Raw genomic sequence first — 6,957 nt, forward strand, 5'->3', positions numbered from 1 at the left:
CCCATTGTATTTCATGTGACATTTTGTAGCTGAGTGCATATTGTGTCACATGCTTTGGGCATATTGTGAACTGTCTGCTTTGTCATTGATCTGTAGGTCCATGTGGAACAAGCGGCACACTAAGGACCGCTGTTCCTTTCCCTTTGTTTGATTTACGTTTGATTTACCTAACCTTTTGTGCCAGTCTTCCCTTTATATTTGCTTAAACACTTTTAAACCATTTCTATATATTTACTTTTAAACCATTTCTATATATGCAAATAAATGACAGTACCATTTTGTAAGCTTTTCTATAATAAAATAATTGCCATTTTTATACCCTACACTTTGGTCTGCCTTACATTTATTTAGCAGGGTAACAATAATAATAATAATGATGATAGCTCAGTATAAGGAAAGGAAGGAACCAACTTTAATAAGAAAAGAAACACAAACATGCAATAGACGTAAGTGCTAGATTAAAATTGATAAAATGTTAAGCATGGGTTGGGGAGACATCCTAACTAGACATCGACTGGTAAAGGCTATCCTGAAGAGATGGGTTTTGAGTGTGGTTTTGGAGGGAGGTGGCGTCTCTAATATTGCAACCCCGCAAAAGACCCGGCCGTAACTTGCTTCTCCAAGGGGGCTAGCGCTCTTGGCATTGCTTGTTACCTGCCGGTCTGCCGAGCTGGTGACCGGAATTCGATTCCAGTTCGATGCGCGAAACGTTACATTATGGTTGGGGAGTGCATTCCAGAGGGAGGGGGCAGCAACAGAGAAAGCCCTGGCCCCCCAGGTACGGTACTTGGCCTTAGGGACCTCCAGGAGGTTGGCTTCACTGGACTTGAAGGAACGGGAGGCGATGTAATGTTCGAGAAGATCAGAGAGGCAGGGGAGAGACAGATTATTGAGTGCCTTGCAGGTGGTAAGCAGGATTTTGTAGTGGATTCTTTGTTTGACAACGGGGAGCCAGTGTAGGTCGTGGAGGACGAGTGGTAATATGATTAATTAGTTAAGGTAGTTGTAATCCATTGAACATCCTCCTTCGGTCACAACAGCATACAAGTAGCATGAAGTAGCAATGTGTTGCTACTTCAACAAGCAGAAATGTGTTGCTACTTCAACAAGCAGATATGGGAGTTTTTTGTTGTTAGTCATATTTTCAAACTCACTTTGGGTGGTACATTTGGCAGGTAGTTGGAAAGTACATCTTGTAGTGGGTGTACGGTCTGTCTTCTCTTGGGAGCCAGGTCTGTGGCGGCCTCTCTCTCAATGGCGAGACTGTGCGCTCTGAGTACATAGTCAAGGATTTAATTAGATTTTGAATCAGTCAAAGTGTTCAGGTATCCTGTCACTGTGTATTCTCTGTTCAGGGCCAAATAGCATTACAGTTTGCTCTGGTATTGGGTTGATTCTCTCTTCTACCTTGCTCATAATCACCACCTCCAGCTCCCACACAAAACTGGGGCTGCAACTATTGATTATTTTTCGATTATTACTATTGATTTATAATTCAAGAATCAAATAATCAAGAATCAATGTTTAAAAGGAAGTATATCAAATAATCGATTAACTACATACCGGTAAGCACTATTTAAAAAATAAAAAGTAGGAATTGAAAAAATCCCCAAAAGGTAGCACATCCCAAATTTAAAATCAATTGAGGACAGAATACTTATATATTTTTTTATTTATTGGCACACACCAATAAACGAACGCTTAAACGCATAAGCGTCCGTTTATTGGTGTGTGCCAATAATATTTAAAGAGTTCATCATACACAGTCATTAATTTATCCATCTGTAACTCTGATCATGTACAAAGCACATTTGTACACTCTCAGAGTTAATAATTAAATTAATACTCAAGATTTTACTGTGTAGGGAACCATGAAAACCAACTAGGGAAAATGTCTGTAATTACACTTTTAACTCATAGAACAACTGGTTGCAACTATTGGTTATTTTCTTAGTGATTATTCTATCGTAGTAGAATAATAAGAATATAGTAAAACAAAAAAATAAAAAATAAATTCATTTATCTTTTTATTTACACCTGTAATAGTGTGATCTGACAATAAACTTGATTTAGAGTATGGTGATTGCCGCCCCAAATGACCAGACATTTATATTGACATAGAATCTTTTTTAATTGAAATTCATACATTGAACCAAAAACGAGATGCATGAATGCATGAATGAATAGATAATAGAACAGTTGTAATCAGCGGGTGTGATCAGGTCTGATCAGTTCCTCTCTTGGGGAATTGATGGTCAGACTTTCATAGTTCTGCTGCTCCAACGTTCCTCTGGCTTCCATTAGATACCTGAGAGAGCTGGATACACACACGTCACAGGAGGGGACGATTGTGTATGTGTGAGTATGTGTAAGCCTTTATGTGGGGGTAGTTTATATGTGGTATGTGCACAGAGTTTGGTTTTGACGCAGATTCATGTAGTAGAAGGACCTTGGGGTTATGCTCACCATGCTGCAGTAGCAGTATGTGCACTGAATAAAAACAGGACTGTTCATGTATGTTCTTCTGAGCTTTCAGTCCAACGTGTGTGTGTGTGTGTGTGTGTGTGTGTGTGTGTGTGTGTGTGTGTGTGTGTGTGTGTGTGTGTGTGTGTGTGTGTGTGTGTGTGTGTGTCATTCCAGCTCTCAGTCTAGGCTCAGGATCCACACTGGGAGACCTCCAGTCTGTCGTCTGGCTTAGACGGCATTGGTTCAGAATCGAACCCCTGAGACTCCACACCTCCCTCCTTCATATTTCCCTCCTTCATCCCTGTACAGACAGACAGAGTGAGACAGACATTATTAGACAGTGCATTGTACTGTTTCCTGTTGTCCACAGCACGCACACGCGCGCACACACACACACACACACACACACACACACACACACACACACACACACACACACACACACACACACACACACACACACACACACACACACACACACACACACACACACACACACACACACACACACACACACACACACACACACACACACACACACACACACGTTATTGTCACGAAATGTAGGGCGTGTTCTCTCTTACTAATAGTACTCTGTGTTCAGTAATATCCATGAGAAACATTAGCTTTACAACCAACCTGTCATACTGGAGTTCTGAGTATAGGCAGAATATTGACATATTGTGCTGTGGTGAAGTCAAGTAGGAGGGAAGTGTGGAGATATGCTGCATAATGTCCTCGCTATAATTCATCTGAAAGGTGGAAAGGTGGAAAGCCCTCAAGCGGAAGCAGGGTTTCCACTGAAGCCAGGTTTGTTTAAATGCAGCCGAGATGAGTGTCTCAAATGCTGTATTTGTATTTTCAAGTAGTTTTATATAAATCTACACAACATCCAACTTCCCCATTTCCAGCAACCTACAGTGGTTACCAATTTCCTTCTAAGCCCTTGAAAATTCCTGTTTATTTTGGTTACACACCGTGTCCTGTGTGTAGGAGGTTCAGACAGGTGTGTAATAATAATAAAGCTCAAGGTGCTTTACAGAGCAAGAATAAAGCACAAGTGCTTTACAGACAATTTAGCAATAAAGCAAAAGCAAAAAAAGAAAAGTAAAAGCATAAAACAATGTTAAAATAATAGCAAAAAGGCAGTGAATCAGGCAAAACAGTGAGGACATGAATAACAACACAGAGATTTAAAAATCAACTAAAAGCAAGAGTGAAGAAATAGGTCTTGAGCTGTGCTTTAAGCTATCCACAGAGGCTGCCTGTCTTAGGTGTAATGGGAGTTTATTCCACGCCGTCGGCCCGTAGAAGCAGTACAGTAGGTGGAGCAGTATGTATGTTGTGTCTGATCTTCAAGACGGCTTCAGATTGATAGTATTCTAGTAGTATTTATCACTATTAATGGACAGGTTTCATGATGTCTTGTCTTCCAGGATGAGGCTCTGTGGGAACGTCTTATCTGTCTGACTCTGACCAGGTCACATGATGCAGCGGTTGGTTTCTCACCTTTGACCTGGTCACATGATGCAGGTTTCTCCGGGTGGTCTCCTCCTGAGATTGCAGCCCGGATCTTCCGCCCCACGTAAGTGCAGGCTTACTCAGAATAAAGATAAGCAAAAATAAGCGAGGGAAGATATACAGTACCTGAGTACCATATGCAATATTATATAATGTGAACTATAGAGTATAGAGACTGGTGAACTGAAGCATATGTTCAGATCATCAAGGAGTATTGAACAAGGAGAGGTCAGATACATCGCGTTCTAGGCACCGGGAGGAGACTAACTGGAGCTGCACGTGCAATGCAATGTATTTAAGTGGGCTAAATGATGGCTAAATGAAATGAGGTGGTCTAAATGAGGCCTGCGTGGACAAGCATATGAATTAACTATATACACCTGTATATATTTTTATTATTGCTACCTTTGTCAATAATTTGATCAGGGAGATAAAAGACATATCACACGTTTTCTGATGCACACTTAATTGTATTGAGGTATCTAAAGAACACAGATGACTATGGAAAGACTAACATCGTAGCGTTTTGCCAATTATTTGGGGGCAAACTTGCAGTATCCTCACGGCCCACAGGTTGAGAATCACTGCACTAGTCCACCTGGCTCTCATTGATGTCAATGCATTCCATCAAACTTTCAGCTGCTGTTTGCCTCCCAGTGCCTGCCCTAGCCTAGGACATGACGTATTATAAGACCTCTCCTTGTTCAAAATGCTTCTTGAGTGTCACGAGGAACAGCGGTTTTGATCCAACATTCTGTACATTCCACAAAGCACAAGACAAGAAACTGTCAACACACCCTTCATGCATTTTATCCTACGTTATCATGTGTTAGTGCTGCCAGCAAATCTCTTTTGAATGTTAACCAAATTGAGGCTGAACATAGCATGAGGTCTGAGGTATGAGGCATGAGGTCTGAGGTCTGGGATATTTCACTTTCAAACATGTTTGGGGTCATTTTAACGTGTACTCTGGCTTTTGTGAGCACCCAGGGCCGTTTTTAAGTTGCTTGATTCAGTATTTAGATATTTGATATACGTACGGCACCCCTCCTATACAAACCCATTGTAACTTCGAAATCCATTTGAACCATGTTAGATTCATTTAAAACACCGTCCTTGGTTCTGGTGACTGATATTGGTCTAATGTGTGAGGAGACTGTGTTTTTTCAATAACCTTAAAAGTAAAATGAATAATAATAATAATAATGAAATAAATGAAAAAAGTAATTGAAAAAACACAGTCTCCTCACGCATTAGAAAGACAATATCAGTCACCAGAACCAAGGAGTCAGGACGGGTGTTTTCAATGAATGAATCTATCATGGTTTAAATTGAGTTTTTTGAATGAATCTATCATGGTTAAAATGGAGTTTGAAGTTACAATGGGTTTGTATAGGAAGGAGGCGTGTCCGATAAAATAAACATCTAAATCTAAATCTAAATATCTAAATACTCAAGCAATTTAAAAACTGCCTGGGGGTATTCACAAAAGCCTGAGTAGACGTTAAAATGACCGCAAACATGTTTGAAAGTGAAATATGTTAAAAACTGTGCAAAAGTGTTTCAGCAAGTAAACACAAAAAAAATCTGTAATTATTTATTGAGGTAGAGAGGGAGACAAGGAAGAAATATCTGGTGGGATTATTATCATGATTATTATTACAAGATAATAGTAGTATTCCCTTATACGTACAGTTTTTCTATAATATTTTATTTGGGTACATGAAAACTGTGACCAAACACATAAAAATAAACCACAGAAACATCCAGCTACTATTTATTTATTTATTTAGAGATGTCACTTCTTTCGCTCTCTCCAAACATTTTAACAACCATTGACTTTATGTTTCAAGATCGGTCATTCATATCCAGAATGAAGCATACCAGTGCAGGCACAGTCAAACCTGTCAAGATATTATGCTGAGTCATTCCTTCAATACAAACTGTCTCTTTGTTTTTATGTTTATTTTTCCTTGTCTTTTTTTTTTTACGGTTTGGATATATATTCCTGCTGCCCCTTTCACTTGTTTGTCAACTGCTACTTCACAAGGTGTAAAATACTTTTACAGTCTTCAGTTTTCAAACTTTCCAAAAAAAATGTAGATACAGCGATTTGAACACTCACTGCAACTCAACTGTAGTTTTAATACAGTTGAGAATTCAGAAATGTGGTTCTTATCCTATTGATCCTGAAATCTAAGTCCACAAGACCGAATACAATTACCTTACAGTAAACCCTGCTGACTGGGATCCCCCAGGGCTCCATACTTAGCCCCCCTCCTTGTTCCCTCTACACCAAATGTCTTAGCTAAAAATAGCAAATTTAGAAGCTCATGTTGTGTTGAGAACTTGCGACACCTTGTGACACAATGACGAGTTTGTAGATCTGCTATTTTCGAAAATTCGCCCCAGAAGGGTCGCTATAGGGTGCAAGTTGGCTAAAAAAGTTGATCAACAAAGTGTGCAAAACACAACATAGTCACTGAATTGATCAAATATAAAGGCTTACCGTTGATGATCATTCACACCATCTCACACAGATTGAAGTACCAGAGCAGGTGAAAACCCTGGTTTATTAGTTAAGGTTTAGGAGAAAAATCGTTTGTGTCTGACTCTATTTGTGGGAGCTCCCAAGTGTCTTCAACAGTTGCTTCCCTTCTTCAAAAACAAAGTTAACCCCTCCCCATGACAACCTGACCACCCCCCCTGACAACGTGACCGCTCCCCCTGACAACCTGATCACTCCCCCTGACAACCTGATCACTCCCCTGGGCCCTGACTATCTGAACTCTTTCAGCTTGTCATGGTGAGAGAGGTATTCTCAGTGGTGGAAAAAGTACTCTTTTTTTTAAAAACTTAAATAAAAGTATCAATACTGCAATGTAGAAATACTCTGTAACTCTGTTACAAGCAAAAGTCCGGAATTGAGTAAAAGTACAAAAGTATTGGTATCAAAATGTACTTAAAGTA

At 39.8% G+C, this 6,957-nt stretch overlaps 1 long non-coding RNA gene across 1 annotated transcript; it reads right to left on the bottom strand.

Moving 5' to 3' along the window:
• Nucleotides 1-2,116: 2,116 nt before the first annotated feature.
• On the bottom strand, nucleotides 2,117-6,637 carry LOC308073909. Its single transcript, XR_013932054.1, has 3 exons — nucleotides 6,497-6,637; nucleotides 3,976-4,062; nucleotides 2,117-2,767 (listed from the first exon to the last, which is right to left on the bottom strand). It is a non-coding gene; the product is annotated as an uncharacterized lncRNA (long non-coding RNA).
• Between the last annotated feature and the right edge of the window lie 320 nt (nucleotides 6,638-6,957).

The sequence above is a fragment of the Gymnoscopelus braueri genome, assembly GCF_963280865.1.
Source record: "Gymnoscopelus braueri genome assembly, chromosome: 18".
Taxonomy (NCBI): Eukaryota; Metazoa; Chordata; class Actinopteri; order Myctophiformes; family Myctophidae; genus Gymnoscopelus; species Gymnoscopelus braueri.